The following is a 12215-nucleotide window of genomic DNA, read 5'->3' as shown; positions in this document are numbered from 1 at the left end:
GCTTTATTTCAGTCTGGGCGTCACATTTCACAGGACAATGAACTAAAGGAAGAACTGACACAAAAAGTGTTGACCAAGGTGCAGTGTGCCCAGAGTCTACACTGGCAAGGAAAGAGTGCAGAAGTGTTCCAGCATGCCTCTCCCTACATGTGGAAGGATTTCAACTGTTAATGAAGTTGAATGAAGTGTATGCACTGGGATATATTAGTGCAGGGGTCTAAAGGGCCTTGCCTCTTCAGAACACCTGTCTCTGTTCTTGGGAGATCCAGCGGTTAACTGGCTGTCGATGATAGGCGTAAGGATTTCTTTTTCCATGTATCGAAGCATGATTAAAAGCTGGATATTTGTTTTGAGTGATTTTCCTAAGAGCTAAGTAGTAAATGACTTAATGTTTCCCATCAGAGAGCAGCAGGGTCTCATTAGAGGATAACAAATCATTTTAGTGGATTAAGAAATTAAACTAAGTATGTATTGTAGTACCTAGCAAATGATAGTATATCTGGATTCTTAAAAATAATCTCTTAATTATGACTTTCTAACTTAACAATTTTTGAGTCTTTTAAAAATTGATAGTGATCTGGTTTACTTGGCTTCAGGAACCTCTAAATTGAATCATATAGATTAAGTCTCCTAAAAATCCTTCTGAAGGTGATCAGGAATTATTCTTAAGGAGGGCACCTGGGAAGGAGGCTCAGTCACTTAAGCGTCTGCCTTCAGCTCAGCTCATGATCCCAGGGTCCTGGGATTGAGCCCTGGGTCAGGCTCCTTGCTCAGCAGGGAGTCTGCTTTTCCCTCTCCCTCTGCCCTTCCCCCTGTTAGTGCTCTCTCGTTCTCTCTCTCTCAAATAAATAAAATCTTTTAGAAAAAATTTGTAAAGATTTTATTTATATATTCATGAGAGACACACACACCAGCAGAGACACAGGCAGTGGGAGAAGCCCGATGTGGGACTTGATCCTGGGACTCCAGGATCACTCTCTGAGCCAAAGGCTCAACTGCTGAGCCACCCAGGCGTCCCAATAAATAAAATCTTAAAAAAAAAAAATTCTTAGAAACTTATTTTGATTGTTAAGTAGAAATGCTTGAAAGAATCTTGATAAATTTTGCCTACACTTCTATGTAAATATGAATGCCTATCATTGTATTTGCTTTGCTCCCTTTTATGTTTATACTATGTACCTTTGAAAATTGCTTTTTGAACTTGGTTATGTTTTGTAGCAAATCAAATTTATGTTTTCTCCTTTGGGAAAGAGTTCTGTAGCAAGAGTGCCTAGGGTCATCAAATGAAAAACATGTAGGGTTGACCTCCATGTAGGTATTTTGTCCCTCTTTGCCCATATTCTTTTTTTTTAATAATAAATTTATTTTTATTGGTGTTCAATCTGCCAACATACAGAATAACACCCAGTGCTCATCCCGTCAAGTGCCCCGCTCAGTGCCCGCCACCCAGTCACCCCCACCCTCCGCCCTCCTCCCCTTCCACCACCCCTAGTTCCTTTCCCAGAGTTAGGAGTCTTTCATGTTCCTTCTCCCTTTCTGATATTTCCTACCCATTTCTTCTCCCTTCCCCTCTATTCCCTTTCACTATTATTTATATTCCCCAAATGAATGAGACCATATAATGTTTGTTCTTCTCTGATTGACTTACTTCACCTCCAGTTCCATCCACGTTGAAGCAAAATGGTGGGTATTTGTCATTTCTAATGGCTGAGTAATATTCCATTGTATACATAGACCACGTCTTCTTTATCCATTCATCTTTCGATGGACACCGAGGCTCCTCCACAGTTTGGCTATTGTGGCCATTGCTGCTAGAAACATCGGGGTGCAGGTGTCCCGGCGTTTCATTGCATCTGAATCTTTGGGGTAAATCCCTAACAGTGCAATTGCTGGGTCATAGGGCAGGTCTGTTTTTAACTCTTTGAGGAACCTCCACACAGTTTTCCAGAGTGGCTGCACCAGTTCACATTCCCACCAACAGTGTAGGAGGGTTCCCTTTTCTCCACATCCTCTCCAACATTTGTGGTTTCCTGTCTTATTAATTTTCCCCATCCTCACTGGTGTGAGGTGGTATCTCATTGTGGTTTGGATTTGTATTTCCCTGATGGCAAGTGATGCGGAGCATTTTCTCATGTGCTTGTTGGCCATGTCTATGTCTTCCTCTGTGAGATTTCTGTTCATGTCCTTTGCCCATTTCATGATTGGATTGTTTGTTTCTTTGCTGTTGAGTTTAATAAGTTCTTTATAGATCTTGGAAACTAGCCCTTTATCTGATACGTCATTTGCAAATCTCTTCTCCCATTCTGTAGGTTGTCTTTTAGTTTTGTTGACTGTATCTTTTGCTGTGCAAAAGCTTCTTATCTTGATGAAGTCCCAATAGTTCATTTTTGCTTTTGTTTCTCTTGCCTTCATGGATGTATCTTGCAAGAAGTTACTGTGGCTGAGTTCACAAAGGGTGTTGCCTGTGTTCTCCTCTAGGATTTTGATGGAATCTTGTCTCACATTTAGATCTTTCATCCATTTTGAGTTTATCTTTGTGTATGGTGTAAGAGAGTGGTCTAGTTTCATTCTTCTGCATGTTTTGCCCATATTCTAATGTCACGTGGGAATTTACATGTTCCCCTAGATCCTTCAGCCTCTGTGACCATCTGGATGGACTCAGCACCCACCTGTTTTGCCAGATTCTTCCCCTTTCAGAAAAGCCAACAGTTTTTTTGTTGCTGTGCTAGATTCGGTTGCCTGGCTTGCCTTCATTCCCCACCCTTGTCTCCCCAGTCACCTTCCTTGGCCACCCTTGCTGCCATGGCCAAGCAGCAGCCATCTTGTGACCATGAGGATTTTCTGGGTTTTCTGTGACTTGAGCTGTCAGCATTCATAAGACACAGCACGGGTGGCAGTATAGCTTCGGTACCTGCCCATTACTCCTTCTGTGTAGTTTTCTGATACTCCTTACCTGGTTCTCAACTCGGTTCTTGCTGTTGTTCCTGCCGCTCCTGTATATCCTCTCCCCACACCTGCCTTTTGTCCTCCATTGTCCTCGTCATTAGAGGTTTCCTCCATCTGAAATAATGGCTTTTTAACCCACAAGGAAGTCTTGCATTTTCAGTTTTATAGCTTCCTTTTTCAAAAGTGCATAATGAACAATCCTTCTTCAACAACCGGAAGGAACCTTCGGAAGATGCCATCCTTGGTCAAGTAAAGTATGTTTCTTGACAGACTTCAAGCTGATTGTATGGGGGGCTTTTCTGTTTACGTTAGAATGAATTTCCTGCCTTTTCAGCACCAAGACACATGGGGATTGAGCTGGCCTCGGGCTCCCCTCTGTTTAGAAGCATGACTTCTGGTGCCCTGGGAGATGTGACCACATGCCCTGAAATTCTTCAGGGAGCCTCCCAAAGAGCCGGTGTCCGGGCGACTGTGGGGTTTACCATGGAGCTCCCGAGGCTTAGGGACTCCGTGGGGGCCTTCAGGAACCTGTAGCGCATGGTCTAACACTAAATGTTATGTATTCTCCCACCCGCCCTAGAAGAGACCCCTCTCTTCTCCTCAGATGCCTTCAACGAGGTTGCTTTCTTCCCGATTGGCGGCTAGTTAGTCCCTACAAACTAGGGCCTCTCTGAGCAAGGGTATTTGAAGAAAGATTTTAATATGGAAAATGAAGAGCAAGTATTGGTTTTATAATGGGGACCACAGGAAGTTAATGCTCAGAGTCTTGACTAGTTGAGACATGCCTAGGAGGCCAGTGGTGGTTGCACGCTAGGTGAGGGGAGAGGCTTCCTAGGGGTGTGCCCTAAAATCTGTGGCCCCAAATAGAAAGTATGGGACCATGTGGGTAGGGGGTACCCAAGAGCCTTGCTTTAATAGGGACAATATATTTGTGTTTTAATATGTGTTTTAAATTTAAATAGGAATTAGGTTGATGGGGAGATGCAGCCATTTATATGATAGCAATGGGGAAAGAGGATTTTTTTTTTAAAGATTTTATTGATTTCTTCATGAGAGACACAGAGGCAGAGACATACGCAGAGGGAGAAGCAGGCTCCCTATGGGGAGCCCGATGTTGGACTCGATCCCAGATCCGGGATCACAGCCTGAGCTGAGGGCAGATGCTCAACCGCAGAGCCACCCAGGCATCCTGGGGAAAGAGGAGTTTTAAATAGGTTTTGCTGGATATTAAACGCAGACGCTCCTTAGATTGGAGAGGCTGAGTAAGCAATTGGATTTGATTCAAACGGAAAACAAAAACACTGGGCAGGGGAACGAAGTGTAGGATTTTTGTATCAAAAAAAGGGCTGTTGCGAGAGCCCTGGGAAGCGGCCCCCGAGTTTCCTGTGCAGGAAGCTGTCCTGGGGCTGCTCTGGGCAAGACCCTGCAGGGATGGTGTGTAGGGGGGCCGGAGGGGCAGGAGGGGCAGGGGGGGCAGGAGGGGCGGTGGGGGGGAAGAGGAGGGGGCCAGGGGTGCCAGAGGGGCAGGAGGGGGCAGCGGGGGCAGAAGGGGCAGGGGGGCAGCAGTGGCAGGAGGGCAGAGGGCAGGGGAGTCAGGAGAAGGGGGGGCAGTAGGGGGGCAGGGGTCCGGAGGGGCAGGGGGGTGGGGGAGGGCAGGAGGGTCAGGGGGGCAGGAGGGGCAGGGGGGCAGGAGGGGGGCAGGGGAGCAAGGGGGCAGGGGGGCTGGAGGGGGTTCTGGGCCCTGACATCCTCACTGGCTTGGTGCTTACCCTTACTTTCAAGGAAATATTTGCATTTTAAAATTCGGGGAGTAGGGGTGAGATAGCCTGTCTGTCCCCAAAGATCCACTGCCCTTCTGTCCTCCGGGTTTCTGTGTCGGGAACCTGTGGTTGGTCAGTCACTGCTTTGGCCTTTTCATGGATATTACTTCGGTTGACAAGGAGCCAGAGGCATTAAGCAGTTATCACATCTCGTGGTTTGGGGGCCAATGGAAGGAATGCTGGAAATGTGCCAGGAAAACCTCCTTATCTGGGGGTCCAGCTCCCCAACTGGCAAATGAAGTGGCTAAGTGGAGTGTGCCAAGGTCCAGGACACATGTTCACATTCTGTGACTTACTTGCTGCTGGGGAAAAGAGGCAGAACGGTAGCCCAATGTGGTTGCCAGTTTCATTTCTGCACTCCTGTGCTAAATATTCTTACCTGGGAGATGTGGTCCTGAGTTAGACGGGGTGGGGAGGTGGCCTGTGGATCACCGGGAACTTCTGTTACCCTGGAGTGGGAGTGGGCTGTAACTTACCTATTAGGTGAGGGCAGTGGCGTTCATGTTTAGGGGCACTTGTCCTCATCTATCAGCTCCTGTTCTTAGTGATCCCATATATTGATTCGTTTAGTCCTTGTAACAGCACTGGCTACTATGGTTATCCTCATTTTGTAGATGAGGAACTAGCTGCAGAGCCTAAGTAACCCTCCATGGTTTTCACGTCTGTAAGTGTCCCAGCTAGTATTTATTTGAGCCTAAGCAGATGTTTTTAACGTGTTTTCACATGTTTTTAACCCCTAGGCAACACTGCCCATCTTGTAAATTTGTTCACCTATTATTTAGAGTTTGCCTTACTCCAGAAAGTATTTAAGGCATTGGGCGAGAACATGCAAAGTCAGGCCAGGGCACCTGGTTGGCTCAGTCAATTGAGCTCCAGCCTTGGGCTCAGGTCATGATCCCGGGCTCCCTGGTCACCGGAGAGCCTGCTTCTCCCTCTTCCTCTGCTGCTTCCTCTGCTCATGCTCTCTCTCTCTCTCTCTTTCTCTCTCTGGGTCAAATGAATAAAGAAAATCTTAAAAAAAAAAAAAAAAAAGGTAGGATAACGTAACCAGAAACTCAGAGGAAAGAAACCCTTCAGGCTGCAGTTTTCCATATTCACACGAGAGGGCAGTATAAGCCCGGAGAGCGCGCAGGCTGATCTTAAACCTGCTACCGCCACACTTGGGTATCAGATTTTTGAAAGGTTATGGACAAAACGAAATTAGATTTAGTATCATTTGCAAAAGAAGATTTATTTAAAGGATGTTTGATGAATTCTAAATGGCCACGTCTTTGAGATGACTGATGTCGTAAGGCTAATTAACTCTTTTCCCAACAAAAATCCCAAAATTCAACGATAAAAACACGAGATAATATTGCTTAATTGTTAAGCTTAAAATTTGCAGTGAGATTTTTTTTTTTTTAAAGTTTTGCAGTTTGAGTACAGCTATTGTTTCACTACCAGAGGAAAGCCCAAGGTTTATTATAAGTAATAGGATCACAGTTTGGGCTTGTGGTCCGGTCAAGATCGGTATTTTAACACGGTGGAATCTCTATAATGTACCCCATAACGGCGCTGGCAGATACTGTCATGGTCTAAAAGATGGTCCTGCTTTCATTTTTCCCTCCCTCCCGTGTCAGTCCTACATCCTCCTGCAGTTGAGGTGAGCTGTGTCAGGGGCTCCTGGAGAGAGGGGGACGCGGATGCTGCTGCGCGTGGGGCTACGCGGCGCTCAGGGGGGTGCGCCCCGAGTGAAAGCCGCGTGATTCTTCGGCTTTCGCTTGGTTTCTGCCCGGCGCCCCCAGGTTTAAGGGCTCTTCAGTTCGTCCCCCGTGGGCAGGTTTCCAGCCTCCCCTGCCGGCGGCTGGCCGGGGGGACTGTGCTAATGCTTCCTGCGTTCGGTGCTGGCGCCGCCTGCCTGTGATCCGTAACGACGGCACCCACCGTAGCTAGACTCGCTTTGGAGACCTACGTTGTTCTGGTCACTGCACTAGGCACCTTACACACAGTAGTTTAAGTCAGACTCCCTCCTTACAGATGGAGAAACTGAGGAAGAGGGACCTCACCCAAGGTCATACTACTCTGTGAAGCCAGGATTCAAACTCGGGGTTCCAGAGTCTCAGTCCTTGACTCATAAGCCAGCCCCTCCCCAGGGCTATCAACACCACCGCACCGCATCTGACTTCCAGAAGCAACGTGCAGCTTCACCCGGTCCCCGGAGCACTATGCTGCCCTAATTCTGAACCTCGGCATTTACCACTTCCATCACGCGGTCGTTTCTGCTCATCCTTCCAGACAGTTTATTTTTTACTTTTATTTTTATTTTTTATTTTTTTTAGATTTTTATTTATGATAGTCACACACAGAGAGAGAGAGAGGCAGAGACATAGGCAGAGGGAGAAGCAGGCTCCTTGGGGGAGCCCAATGCAGGACTCAATCCCAGGACCCCGGGATCATGGCCTGAGCCGAAGGCAGACGCTCAACCACTAAGCCACCCAGGTGCCCCTCAAGACACAGTTTAAGGAGCATTTTCCTCAGAAGCCTCTTCTGACTGTCCTTCCCCCAGCCCTTCCAGGTGTTTCCCACTTTGGTTCACACAGAACCATGCGCCTCTCTTTGCTGCTGGATTCGTTGTAGTTATAATTGCTTCCCAGTCTGTCCCTCCCCAAGTCCACTGGGCTCTTTCGAACAACTTGAGGGTAGAAGCTGGTGTTATTCATTTCCTCCTACATATAAACAATGACCACTTTGTTATGTTATTATGTTAATTAGTGGGCACTTTGATGTGTTAAGGATGACATTAAGTATATAGGCCATCTCATTTAATCACACCATTCAAGAGAGATCTTTTTACCTCCTTTTTATAGATGATGAGAACAGAGCTTCTGGAACTCCAGTAGCTTGTCTGAGGTCAGCTGCTGCTTAGTGCAAGGGCTGGGATTGAACCCAGATCCGTCTGACTTCAGAGCATATGTGTGGCACTAGGAGACGCAGGGTTCTCCATTGGCAAACGTGATAAAAAAAATAGACTCGATGTCAATTTATTTGTTTACTTATTTAAATGTGGCCTTGATGTCAATTTATGTAGTGAAAGCTACACCTATTATTTTGTAACAGACTTTATCCAAAAGTACAAAAAATAATGCAGGCTAACGGCTCAAATTTGCACAGCTAGAAGACTTCCGAGCTGGGATTTAACCCAGGGCTACTGAAGCCAAGGGCTGTTGCTCCCAGCCTGTGTGGCCCATGTTTGGAGGGAAAGATTTTTCTAAGGCCAGGGCTCCTGGGCCAGATGGGTCAGGAAACCACTGACTGCCCGAACCATCCGTGGGGCGGCAGTGGGCGGAGGGGGGTGGGGTTCGGTTCTCACGGGACCACCAGCCTCGGGGCCTGCTTACCACACCGCACCGTGGGCCCCCAGTGAGCAGGTCTCTCTGCCCAGTCCAGATGTTCCTCCCGTTCTGTAACTGCTGTCCCGGCATGTGTCAAAGAACAGCCTGCCCAAGACTTGGCTCAGAGTCTTTGGAAAACTACTTCAGCAACAGTAACTAGTTCTTCCTTAAGGATGAATTGGATTTCTGGAAATAGCCAAATAAGTGCTATATCTGATGAATGAGTGGGTGACCAAGCTGGGTGATATCACAATTGGTCACAGTGAGGTACGACTTTCAAGCAATTCAAGCCATTCTCTTGCCAGGATTGTATTCTGGCTCTGAAGGCGTTTCCTAAAGACTGGTTCCAAAAACATTTCGAGAAATGGCTACACAGGCTGTGTTACCCAGGATGACATTTGGGAGGACAATCCGCTTTTTAAATATATAATTTCTGGTAGAAGTGTCAGTAAATCAGTCATAGGACTTTTACATCATCAATACATTTTCTGATTGATATTGTCTGGTCAGGGTCTTGGATCCAAGATTTTAAAAGTTAGTTTTAGCAGGTGATAGAGTAAAATTTTGGATGGAGATGAAAATATTCTTGTTTCTGTAAGTCTAAAGCAGGTTAGTTTTGACAAAATCTGCTGAAGTATTACATCATAAATACACCTGTTTTCCTCTATTTCTTTGTGGTATACGTGGGACTTTTCTACCTATCAGCTCTTCTCTATTGGAGCTGAACGTTATGACCAAATTTAGTCATTAAAAAAGTAGATGGAAGGTGAAATATCGCACATGCTAATTTCTTTTCCTTTAATGGCATATGCCTGCTGCTGGGAATCTCTAACCTCATAAATCGTTGACACCGATGATAATCAGTTTGAAGCGAATGAAAACAGCATTGTGTTGAATTCTGCTCGTCTCTGAGCGTTTCACCTACTACAGGCTGTGTGCAGTGGGAGTTGCATAGGTCTTAGTGCAAGCTTTATTTTGTAAGAATTCCAGCTTTTGCCGCTTTCAAGCTGATTTTCAGGTCTCGAGTTTTAGGAAAGCATATTAAAACCGGCTCCTGTGCATTCCATCATAACGGTTCACCCCCCCTTTCCCTCGGGTCCAGACGTGACAGAGAGAAGTTGGGACTAGAGAGTCTGGGCTCTGGGGCCTGGAGAGCTCCAGTTAGCCCTGCGATCCTAATTTATTGCATTATATTAGCCAAGTGGTTTGACATCTTTTGACCTCAATTTCCTTCTTTTTAAAATGAAGACTTTGCAGAAAACCCCATGACTAAATATTTAGAGACTACAAAATGTGTATTTTAAAAGGCTATATCATTTAACTATCACTGTAGTAGAACAAATGACCAAGTATGCTGACCCCATTTAGTTACATAGACAAGTCCAAGATGAGATTTTCATTCTTATATTTATTTTATTTGAAGGCCTGAAATATTTCCTCCTGCCTAATTAAATCATAGCACATCAATGATCCCTTAAGGGAAATGAACTATGAAGCATTTCTGTTTCGTGATCGTGCCTCTAAAATCATAATCACGCTGCTTTGTTCTTTTGGATGAGATGTGGGAGGGACCATAAATTTCTGCATTTTTGTTTTTGTTGATTTATTGAAACATATTACCACCATATACATACTTACAAGTGGGTGTGCAGAAGTTACCTCCTACAAATGTAGGGAGTTTTGTCCTGTTTTATCCAAAGGTATATCCCTGGCATCTAGAATACCATCTGATCAATCCCCAAATGCCTGCCATATGCCAGGTCCTTGTGACAGAATAAAAGACTTGAAAACTCACGCCAACTGCAACTCTTGCTTAGCTTAACATAGTCGTAAATTTAGCTGAAGTAGTTTTCTTACTTAAGCTCTATCCAGCCCAGCTGATCTATTTCCAAGACATTTAACTAATATATTTGGAAGATCATCCTAGCTTTCACTGCATAGAATTTTTTTCAAAGATCTACTTATTTATTTATGATAGACATAGAGAGAGAGAGAGGCAGAGACACAGGCAGAGGGAGAAGCAGGCTCCATGCACTGGGAGCCTGACACGGGACTTGATCCCAGGACCCCAGGATCGCGCCCTGGGCCAAAGGCAGGTGCTAAACCACTGAGCCACCCAGGGATCCCCTGCATAGAATTTTTTAGAGGTCTCCTGCTCTTTGTAGAGATTTGTGGTTTCCTTTTTTTTTTTTTTTCTAAAGTGGGTCCCACGCCCAACTTGGGGCTCGAACTCACAACTCCGAGATCAAGAGTCACATGTTCTAATGACTGAGCCAGCCAGGTGCCCCTACTTTTTGAAGATACTTAATAATTAGATTCAGGAGATTAAGATTTTTAAATCTTTTCCACTCAAAATAAACAAACAATAAAATGTATGTAAATTAAGTTACAAACTGGGATGCCTGGGTGGCTCAGCGGTTGAGTGTCTGCCTTCCACTCAGGGCGTGATCGTGAAGTCTCGGGATCAAGTCCCACATTGGGCTTCTGGCACGGAGCTCTGCCTATGTCTCTGCCTCTCTCTCTTTCTCTGTCTCTATGAATAAATAAATAAAATCTTTAAAAAAATTTTCAAACAATAGAAGTAATATCTGCTCATAAAGAAAGATCCACTGAACATTTAGAGGATGCTGGGAATAACATATCCATGGGGGATAATTGTCCCCCTATATTCCATCCAGAGGAGTTTGACTGGGATGCTAAGGGAGTAGGATGTCTATTTTAGAAGGAGGAGCTCATACAATCTGATGCTGTGAGGCCCCGAGCTCCCCATCTGGACCTCTCTGACAGGCTGTGCCTGATGGCTCTAGGACCTGGTTTTGACGTCAAGGTGCACTTCATTCAGAATATTCACTTTCAATTGATTGGCATGTTTATTTACAGTAATGATAAGGACACAGCGGCTTATTATTTCATACTGTGCATGCACTGGTAGTCAACCTAATGAATAAGAAAGGTAAACTTAGAACATTTTTACCTGGAAAAATCAGCTAAAGAACCAGGGGAAATATTCTGATTAAGCTACGTGAACCTTTCAGGCAGCTATCACTGACTTATTTATTAAATTCAGGCTGCAGACTGCAGCACTGCCACATTTGGGAAGGTGACTTCAAGAAAGTGACATTACTCTCCTTTTTTTTTTTTAAAGATTTTATTTATTTATTTATTTATGAAAGACAGAGAGAGAGAGAGAGAGAGAGAGAGAGAGAGAGAGAGAGACCGGCAGAGGGAGAAGCAGGCTCCATGCAGGGAGCCTGATGTGGGACTCAATCCTGGGACTCCAGGATCACGCGCTGGGCCAAAGGCAGGTGCTAAACCACTGAGCCACCCAGGAATCCCCTACCCTCCTTTTTTTAAAAAAAAATATTTTTATTTATTTATGATAGTCACACACAGAGAGAGAGAGGCAGAGACATAGGCAGAGGGAGAAGCAGGCTCCATGCACCGGGAGCCCGACGTGGGATTCGATCCCAGGTCTCCAGGATCGCGCCCTGGGCCAAAGGCAGGCGCCAAACCGCTGCACCACCCAGGGATCCCCCCTTACCCTCCTTTTTATACAGACTTTCTTTCAAAGGACATGTATGTATGTATGTATGTGTATGTATGTGTATGTATGTATTTACTTTTTACTTGTTAAGGGGTCTTAACAAAAGAGACAATCAAATGAGCCCATTTGCCTTTATGCTGATTCTATTTATAAGTACACATGGAAATAAAAGAAAAATGTGAAGGCAATCTATAGTCCTAAGTTTATTAACAGCATTTAAACTGTAATGCTTTCAAATGACATGATATCCCCAAACTGTGTGTTTTATTCATTTATATTACTCGAGGGAAATTATTCTGTATTTTCTGGAACAGTATAAACTTTGCTCACTTCGGATAAGATTAAAATATGCTAAGGGGTCTCTGCACATCCATCATCTCATTTAATGTCTGAAAGAACTTTGAAGGGCAAGGACTGTTATCATTCCCATTTTATGGATGCTGATTCTTAGGCTTAGAGAGCTCACGTAATGTGGGGGGTCACGGTATGTTCTGCAGCCGGCTTGGGGCTCACACGTTGCCTGCAAACCCCGTG

The sequence above is a fragment of the Nyctereutes procyonoides genome, unplaced genomic scaffold (assembly GCF_905146905.1).
Source record: "Nyctereutes procyonoides isolate TBG_1078 unplaced genomic scaffold, NYPRO_anot_genome, whole genome shotgun sequence".
Classification (NCBI taxonomy): Eukaryota; Metazoa; Chordata; class Mammalia; order Carnivora; family Canidae; genus Nyctereutes; species Nyctereutes procyonoides.
This window is presented reverse-complemented; position numbering follows the sequence as displayed.